The following is a 9,499-nucleotide window of genomic DNA, read 5'->3' as shown; positions in this document are numbered from 1 at the left end:
ATAAAATCTTAAAAAAAAAAAAAAAAGACCAATTCAACGCCACTTTCTCCCTAAGCTTCCACCAGCCTGGGAGGATCTGACCTGTAGTCATCCTGCACGGAGATTGCCCTACCTTGAGAGTTTGTCACACAGCCAGGAAATGGGGGCAGAAATGCAGAGAAACAGCCAGGTTTCACAGCCTCCGTGCTGAGTGACCTCAGGGAAGAGAATGGGCCTCTCTGTGATCAGCTGTCTCATCAGTAGAAGGGAGGAAGATGGACAACACTTCATTAGAGTGGCTGGACTGTCAGGCAGATAAACCTGACAAAGGGTCTTATCACTTCCCTAACCTGAATGCAGGAAGTTCAGGAGCTGAGGAGTGGGAGAGGGATTGAGGGCACCTTCTAATACCTAAAGGCTTTTTGGGAACAGGCACTTCCAGATTTGGGGCAGCTCAAGCAGGCATTGGCAGAAGTGGACAGAGCTGATGGAAGCCCCAGGAAGTGTTCTGTAGCATGAAGAAAATGGCTTGGGGCAGAGTGAGGTCGCCATATCAGGAGGAATGGGAAGGAGGACCCTCCTCCAAGGAGTGCTGAACAAGAAGACCCTTCTGACTTTATCCCAGATTCAGGACCTAGGACTGAAAAGGGAGCAAGTTCTGCAGTAGTTTCCTTTCAGGATTGTGAGTATTTTTGTCTCTGAAATGAGAGGACTGGGCTAGACATCTCATGGGGGACAACTGGCTTTTAGAAGGCAGCTGAACTGGGCACCTGGGTGGCTCAGTTGGTTAAGCAACCGCCTTTGGCTCAGGTCATGGTCCCAGAGTCCCGGGATCGATTCCCGCATCAGGCTCCCAGCTCCATGGGGAGTCTGCTTCTCCCTCTGACCTTCTCGCCTCTCATGTTCTCTCTCACTGTCTCTCAAATAAATAAATAAAAATATTTTAAAAAAAAAAAAAAAGAAGGCAGCTGAACTTTGGAAGCCCAACATTCCCAAACCCTTTCACTGTCCACCCTTGACATCATGACTTTCATTAGGAGCACCTCCCACTCCACTCCTATATCCTCTACAATTTGTCTCAGTGTCTCCTTCATTTTCAACATACTAAATACTAAAATCTCTCTGTCCCCTAAGGACCAGACTTTAATCTTCTCAAGAGTGGCTGTTCTTTCTCAAACATGCCCTGGTTCTAAAGGATTTGGTGGAGAAAATGATCTCCTTGCAGCTCATTTCCCCGTCTCAGTCATGTCTCTGTCCTCCTCCCTCAAATGCCCATCTCCTCTGAAATGCAGGCCCTCAGACTCTGCCACCGCTACATCACAGTCATATCTACCGACAATCTGCCAATCCCTTCATTCACTGAAGATTCTTCACCTGGCTTACAGTCTTGCTCCTTCATTACATTACTCTCCATCATGCTTTTCAGCCATGATCACTGATGTTCACTTCAGTACCTTGGACCCAGTTCCTTAACTTCATTGTCAGCAGTCCTTTCTGCATCTCACTGGGTAGATGTCTACTTTGCCATCTCTTTTATGTCCATTTCAAGCATCCTACCCTCCAGAAACCACTTTCTATTTTCCTACCACTTGTCTTAATAGCTCTTAGCTCTTCTCCTGTAATGCCCTGACCCCTTTGCGGTCTCCAACTTATTGGTTCACCACTCTTTTTTTTTTTTTTTTTTTTGAAAGAGAGCTTTTTATTACTTTTATGTACAGAAAACTCAACAGCATCCACTTAGCCCAGTTTGGTGGCCAGTTCTTTAGCCTTTGCATTCTCCAGTGTGGCAATGTGAACCACCAACTTTGGACCCAAGGTGTTGCCTCCCCAGACACAGAAGATCTCACCATATCTGTCACTGGAATTGGTCCTGATTGCTTTCACCAGCTTAGTCAAAGCTCCTTTGTCTTCCAAGTTAACTGTGTGAAGGCAACAGTGGCGCAGATCTTCCTGTGGATCGGATACCCTAGCCTGGTTTCCTCCTTGACAGTGTGGTAGGGAACCTCTATCTCATGACACAGAACAGATAGGACAACAGCCCCACCTCAATGGGATCCACATCATGTGTAATCTTTACCAGCTGAGCCTTCTTGTTTTCCACTAAGGTGGTGACAGTATTAACCCAAGCTCAAAAGACAGGGGACCTCTTAGTTGGGACATCCCCTTTGCTGGGACATCCCCTTTGCTGGCAGCTTTCTTTTCAACCCAGACCAACAATTTCTGCTTTTTCTCCTGCTTTTCTCCGGTCTGTATTTGGGCCAGCTCAAGCAGTTGAATAGCTGTTTGGTGGTCCAAGGCCTGGAGGAACTGGTTAATCACGGGAGACACTTTTGGACATTTTATAGAGACTAGCTCTTTGCCATTACAACCAGATATCATGGGGACATTTGACAAAGTGGTTGAAGTCCCTTTTGGCTGGATGTCCTGTCCAATGATAAGATTCTTGGTCTTTTTCTCAAACAGGGTATTGACCACATTCTTGGCCTCCAGCTTCTTACAGCATCAGGGACTGGGGCCAGCTTCTTCCCCTTTGCCTTTGCTTTTGGGATCTTGGATGGCTGGAAGAGAGAGTGGTTCACCACTCTTGCTGCCTATAACCCATCTTGTTTCTTTGCCTCCCTTCACCTAGTTACGATGCTGTGGTCCCATCACTATACCAGTTCACTTCATCATCATCAATTCCCTTTCTGCTCTGTTTCTAGATCCTCTTACCTTGGAGAACCCCAACCCTAGTCAATTTAACTCTACTTACTTGTCACCCAAGTCTGAGCAGCTTAATATGGTGGAAGAAAAAAAAATAGATGTGTGTAGACTGATCTCACATCTGGTTTCTAATCATGAATCTTATATGGGCCCTTGCCCTTATCTAGCAGTCTTACTAGATTTCTCCCATTAGCTTACTCCTTCATTCTCTGAAATACCATTTCCTACTTCCTTTTACATCAGAATTCCAACGTTTCTCCCATTTCAGTTTTGACCGTTTCTTGATTCATGGAGAAATTAGAAGAGCCTCCTCACTTCCCATTTTTCCAACCTGCTTGTACTGCATCATGTCCTATTAAAATGCATGGCCCTCCTCTGCTCTTACTAAGGTCAACAACTGCTCCATCTCTCTTCTCTGCTAGGTCACTCCCATATATATAAAAAACTTCTCCTTGACTCCATGTTCCACTTCCACTACAGCCAGTTTCTCTGCTTTCCTTTAGAGCAAATTTCTTCAGAAGAGCTGTCTGGGCTTGTGGTCCTCGCCTGCCATTCTCTCTTTATCCAGTTCAGTCTGGTTTTATCTCAGTAATTCCCTGAATTCTGTTCTTGTGTAAATCTACAACAACCACCATTTTCCCTAATACAAAACCAGTTTCCAAATAATTAACAACATGGTTAGCAAAATTGGAAAGCTCAAGGAAATCTTAGCTTATAGGAAGAGTGAAAGAAAACTTATGGTAAATATTCCATCATACATACTAAAATAATGCCACATCTGCCAAACAAATTGGCAAATATTCTTTTTTTTTTTTTTTTTTGACAGACAGAGATCGCAAGTAGGTGGAGAGAGAGAGGAGGAAGCAGGCTCCCTGCTGAGCAGAGAGCCTGATGTGGGGCTCGATCCCAGGACTTGGGATCATGACCTGAGCCGAAGGCAGAGGATTTAACCCACTGAGCCACCCAGGCGCCCCGCAAATATTCTTAAAATATGAAAATTCTCATTGATAAGGGAGATAGAAGCAAACAGTCACTCATACACTTGTGAGAGGCCTGGGTCACCCTATTTATAGGGAAATTTGAGAATATGTATTAAAGGCCAGAAACATGTACTATTTGACCTAAGAATTCTACTTCAGGGTAGTTTTTCTTTTGGAATGAATTAGAACTAATCATTAAGATTGATGTAAGGAAGGCATCTAGGTGGTTCAGTTGGTAAAACATCTGCCTTCGGCTCAGGTCGTGATCCCAGGGTCCTGCTCAGTGGGGAGCCTGCTTCTCCCTCTCCTTCTGCCCATTCCCCTGCTTGTGCTCTTTCTCTGTCAAATAAATAAATAAAATCTTAAAAAAAAAAAAAAGATTAAAGGAGAGACACGTGGCTGGCTCAGTTCGTTGAGCACCTGGTTTCAGCTGAAGTCATAATCTCAGGGTGGTGTGATCAAGCCCCATGCTCAGCGTGGAGTCTGCTTGAGTATTTTCTTCCTCTGCACCTCCTACCACCCTGCTGGCTCGTGCTCTCTCTCTCTCAAATAAAATAAATAAATAAAATCTTTAAAAAAGAAGATTAATGTAAAGGAAAGTCATGGCAACAGTATCAAAACAGTGAAAAGTTGTTAATAATCTAAAGGCCAGGCCAAATAAAAAAAATGAATCAGCTGATTATGAACACTCACAACATAGTATATTATACAGTCTTTAAGCTACTGATCTGGAAGATCAGTAAATGAGAACGTCCTCCCAGGTATGACAAAATAATGAGTATATTCTGATACTATATATATATATATATATATATATATATATACACACACACACACACACACACACACACATATATATAGTATAAGTATATATCATACTATATATATCTGTATATATATAGTATGATTCTAATTTTGTATGGTGTTCATGTATATTCAAAACTTGGGCTCATTATTTATTGTTCAAATGTTATACACATTTATCTATCATATGTAGAAACTAAATGATGATAATCTCCTTGTAAATTATAGCTCTTTTTCTTTCTTTAAAACTTCTTTTTAGATGCTCTTAGATACCTGAAATGTCAGTGATAATATGAAATGTCACTGGGGAAATCCCACTGAACTCCATGTGTCTACTTTTATCTATTGGGATATCTCAGTCCTTCTTTTCATTGCCAACTTATTAGAAATAGGAGGCCATGCTCACTGTACTCACTTTGTCCACCTCCATTCAGTCCCCATGCCATGGCTATTTCCACACTCTTGTCCTAATATTGCTATTAAGGAGAGACTCCCATCAGTTAGGAGCCTTGGTCTCCTAATTTTCAAGGCAAATTGCCACCTCTAGGTTCTTCCTTGAACCCATGGCATTTTATACTGTTTTCCATTATTTGATTCTCCAAAATCTGTATTCTTTTGCTTTCCAGGTTATAGACCGCTCCTGGCTTTCTTTCAATACAGTGTTTTCTCCTTCGGTCCATCCCATGTAAGTGGGTCCATCCATGTTGCACACATTACCTGAATTTTTAATTCCACTGGAAGATTTACCACAAAACCTGTAAAGTTCATCCTTTATGGCCTCTCACTTGCAATTTGCATGGGCTCCTTTGAAGGCCCTGGGGAGGACCTTACTATTGAAGGATATATATATTTTTTTAAGTAAGAATATGACTTTCAGAAATTAAAGAAGACACAGATAAATGGAAGACCATTTCATGCTCATGAATCAGAAAAATAAACATTGTTAAAATGTCTATACTGGGGGCGCCTGGGTGGCTCAGTGGGTTAAGCCGCTGCCTTCGGCTCAGGTCATGATCTCAGGGTCCTGGGATCGAGTCCCACATTGGGCTCTCTGCTCGGCAGGGAGCCTGCTTCCCTCTGTCTCTCTCTCTCTGCCTGCCTCTCCATCTACTTGTGATTTCTCTCTGTCAAATAAATAAATAAAATCTTTAAAAAAAAATGTCTATACTGCCTAGAGCAATCTATACTTTCAATGCCATTCCTATCAAAATTCCACCGGCATTTTTCAAAGAACTGAAACAAACAATCCTAAAATTTATATGGAATCAGAAGAGTCCCCAAATTGCTAGGGAAATGTTGAAAAAGAAAAACAAAACTGGGGGCATCACGTTGCCTGATTTCAAGCTTTATTACAAAGCTGTGATCACCAAGACAGCATGGTACTGGCATAAAAACAGTGGAACAGAGTAGAGAGCCCAGTTGACCCTCAACTCTCTGGTCAAATAATCTTTGACAAAACAGGAAAAAATATACAGTGGGGAAAAGAAAAATATACAGTGGGGAAGATTCTCTTCAATAAATGGTGCTGGGGACGCCTGGGTGGCTCAGTTGGTTAGGCAGCTGCCTTCGGCTCAGGTCGTGGTCCCAGCATCCTGGGATCGAGTCCCACATCGGGCTCCTTGCTTGGCAGGGAGTCTGCTTCTCCCTCTGCCTCTGCCTGCCATTCTGTCTGCCTGTGCTCGCTCTCTCTCCCTCTCTCTCTGACAAATAAATAAATTAAAAAAAAAATAAAAAATAAAATAAATAAATGGTGCTGGGAAAATTGGACAGCTATATGTAGAAGAATGAAACTCGACCACTCTCTTACACCATACACAAAGATAAACAGGAAATGGATAAAAGACCTCAATGTGAGGCAGGAATCCATTAGAATCCTAGAGGAGAACATAGGCAGTAACCTCTTCGATATTGGCCACAGCAACTTCTTTCAAGATATGTCTGCAAAGGCAAAGGAAACAAAAGCGAAAATGATTTTTTTTCAAAGATTTTATTTATTTGACAGAGAGAGATCACAAGTAGGCAGAGAGGCAAGCAGAGAGAGAGAGAGAGAAGAGGAAGCAGGCTCCCTGCCAAGCAGAGAGCCCAATGTGGGACTCGATCCCAGGACCCTGAGATCATGACCTGAGCTGAAGGCAGAGGCTTAACCCACTGAGCCACCCAGGTACCCCCAAAAATGAATTTTTGGGACTTCATCAAGATCAAAGGCTTCTGCACAGCAAAGGAAACAGTCAACAAAACAAAGAGGCAACCCACAGAATGGGAGAAGATATTTGCAAATGACAGTATAGACAAAAGGCTGATATCCAGGATCTATAAAGAACTCCTCAAACTCAACACACACAAAACAGATAATCATGTCAAAAAATGGGCAGAAGAGGGACGCCTGGGTGGCTCAGTTGGTTAAGCAGCTGCCTTCGGCTCAGGTCATGATCCCAGCGTCCTGGGATCGAGTCCCACATCAGGCTCCTTGCTCCGCAGGGAGCCTGCTTCTCCCTCTGACTCTGCCTTCCACTCTGTCTGCCTGTGCTCGCTCTCGCTCGCTCTCTGACAAATAAATAAATAAAATCTTTAAAAAAAAAAAATGGGCAGAAGACATGAACAGACATTTCTCCAAAGAAGACATACAAATGGCTAACAGACACATGAAAAAATGTTCATCATCACTAGCCATCAGGGAGATTCAAATCAAAACCATATTGAGGGGGCGCCTGGGTGGCTCAGTGGGTTAAGCCGCTGCCTTCGGCTCAGGTCATGATCTCAGGGTCCTGGGATCGAGTCCCGCATCGGGCTCTCTGCTCAGCAGGGAGCCTGCTTCCTCCTCTCTCTCTGTCTGCCTCTCTGCCTACTTGTGATCTCTCTCTGTCAAATAAATAAATAAAATCTTTAAAAAAAAAAAAAAACCATATTGAGATACCACCTTACACCAGTTAGAATGGCCAAAATTAACAAGACAGAAAACAATGTGTGTTGGAGAGGATGTGGAGAAAGGGGAGCCCTCTTACACTGTTGGTGGGAATGCAAGTTGGTAAAACCACTTTGGAAAACAGTGTGGCGATTCCTTAAGAAATTAAAAAGAGAGGGGCACCTAGGAGGCTCAGTGGGTTAAGCCTCTGCCTTCAACTCAAGTCATGATCTCCCGGTCCTGGGATCAAGCCCTGCCCATCAGGCTCGGCAGAGAGCCTGCTTCCCACTCTCTCTCTGCCTACTTGTGATCTCTCTCTCTCTCTGTGTCAAATAAATAAAATATTTTTTTTTAAATTTAAAGAGAGTGTCCCTATGACCCTGCAATTGCACTACTGGGTATTTACCCCAAAGAAACAGATATAGTGAAAAGAAGGGCCATCTGTACCCCAATGTTCAAAGCAGCAATGGCCACAGTCGCCAAACTGTGGAAAAAAACCAAATGCCCTTCAATGGACGACTGAATAAGGAAGATGTGGTCCATATACACTATGGAGTATTATGCCTCCATCAGAAAGGATGAATACCCAACTTTTGTAGCAACATGGACGGGCTGGAAGACATTATGCTGAGTGAAATAAGTCAAGAGAGAGAGTTATCATATGGTTTCACTTATTTGTGGAGCATAAGGAATAACACGGAGGACATGTGGAGATGGAGAGGAGAAGGGAGTTGGGGGAAATTGGAGGGGAAGACAAATCATGATAGACTATGGACTCTGAAAAACAATCTGAGGGTTTTGAAGGGGTGGGGGATGGGAGGTTGGGGCAGCCTGGTGGTGGATATTATGGAGGACACATACTGCATGGAACACTGGATGTAGTACATAAACAATGAATTCTGGTACACTGAAAAAAAATTTTAAAAATAAATTTTAAAAAAAGAATATGACTTTCATACAAATATAAAATAAACATATTAAAGATTTTATTTTAAGCATAGTGAGGGAACCAGGAAAATGTTATATCAATTTCAAAGGAAAAAAACAAAGAACAGATGCATTTATAGATCAGGAATATTGAAGTGCATGTACAATTGGAGACAAAGATCCCTCCACTGGGCAGAATTCATTTGCATTTCAACATATAAGAATTATCTTATGGGACTCCTGGGTGACTCAGTCAGTTGGGCATCGGCCTTTGGCTCAGGTCAGGATCTCAGGGTCCTGGCATTGAGCCCTGCATAGGGCTCCCTGCTCAGTGGGGATCCTGCTTCTCTTTGTCCCTCTACTCTTCCCTCTTGCTCATTCTCTCTCTCTCTCTATGTCGACTCCAAGCCTATAGGAGTCTGATTATTGTCAAATTGCAAGTGACCAGTGAGTGGGCCTTTGTGAACAGTGCTGCAGCCACTAGGGGTCAAGGATGAAATGGGTCCCCAGTCTGTAAAACCAGCACTATCCTTAAGATATGCCTCCTGAATGTGCGTAAATTACAGACCTACTACTGGTCAAGTGGTTGTCCCATTGCCAACACCTAAAGTGGGACAAGGCCTGTTCCTAAAATAGGAAGGGTGACTCCCATCCACCACAGGTTTAAACGCTCAGTAAAGCCCTTCCCACTCGTTATTTTCCTTATTTCTCACCGTGATCCTGCACAGCAGCTGCTGTAGTTTCCACTTCGCACGTGAAGGCCCTGAGCTTGAGAGAGGGGAAATAACCCTCCATGTCATGGGGATGCCAGGACTTTGGGACCAGGTGATGAACAGGGCCTCTCCATCCCCTTCTTGCTGGTGTGGTCCACTGTGCTGCACATCCAACAGCAACACTTATGTCCCAGCATGTGGCCACTTTCGGGCATTCCCCTTGCTCTGCATTGTCTGAGCCCCATGGCGGTCCTGGGAGGTTAGGCAGGGCAGGGCTCAGGGCCTTGGTTTGCTCAGAAGGGGCAAACCCAGGGGCGAGTGAGACCCAGGAGAGGAGATGGTTTTCAGGGGTGTCAGGGAGGTGCAGCGACCTGGGATGATGTAGATGAGAAATGGGAGCCCAGAGAAGAGACAGCTTCATTGGTGAGAAAGTGGCAGGGTCTTAATTAGGGCCTGCAAGAGCTGGGATTCCTGGGCCTCACCCCACGGAG

At 43.9% G+C, this 9,499-nt stretch overlaps 1 pseudogene; it reads right to left on the bottom strand.

Annotated features, from left to right (window-relative positions):
* Positions 1-1,716: 1,716 nt before the first annotated feature.
* On the bottom strand, positions 1,717-3,031 carry LOC132010460 (large ribosomal subunit protein eL8-like; annotated as a pseudogene).
* Positions 3,032-9,499: the final 6,468 nt, after the last annotated feature.

Source organism: Mustela nigripes, chromosome 2, assembly GCF_022355385.1.
Source record: "Mustela nigripes isolate SB6536 chromosome 2, MUSNIG.SB6536, whole genome shotgun sequence".
NCBI classification, from domain to species: Eukaryota; Metazoa; Chordata; class Mammalia; order Carnivora; family Mustelidae; genus Mustela; species Mustela nigripes.
The sequence above is the reverse complement of the archived record's forward strand: the minus strand, read 5'-3'. Positions and strand labels throughout refer to the sequence as shown.